Genomic DNA, 314 nt, shown 5'->3' with positions numbered 1-314 from the left:
GTGACACTGGGTGACCTGGTGACACTGGGTGACCTGGTGACACTGGGTGACCTGGTGGCATTTGGTGACCTGGTGACACTGGGTGACCTGGTGGCATTTGGTGACCTGGTGACACTGGGTGACACTAGGTGACCTGGTGACACTGGGTGACCTGGTGACACTGGGTGAAACGTTTTTTATAATTATTTTCTTTTAGACCTTCCCCAAACCCTATCCCTAACCTTAACCACTCGGAATGGATGCCTAAACTGTTCACCTGTGAGTTGTTTCTGTTTTAGGCCGTCATTTTTAATAAGAATTTGTTCTTAAATGAT

Source organism: Oncorhynchus masou, chromosome 5 (genome assembly GCF_036934945.1).
Source record: "Oncorhynchus masou masou isolate Uvic2021 chromosome 5, UVic_Omas_1.1, whole genome shotgun sequence".
NCBI classification, from domain to species: domain Eukaryota; kingdom Metazoa; phylum Chordata; class Actinopteri; order Salmoniformes; family Salmonidae; genus Oncorhynchus; species Oncorhynchus masou.
This window is presented reverse-complemented; position numbering follows the sequence as displayed.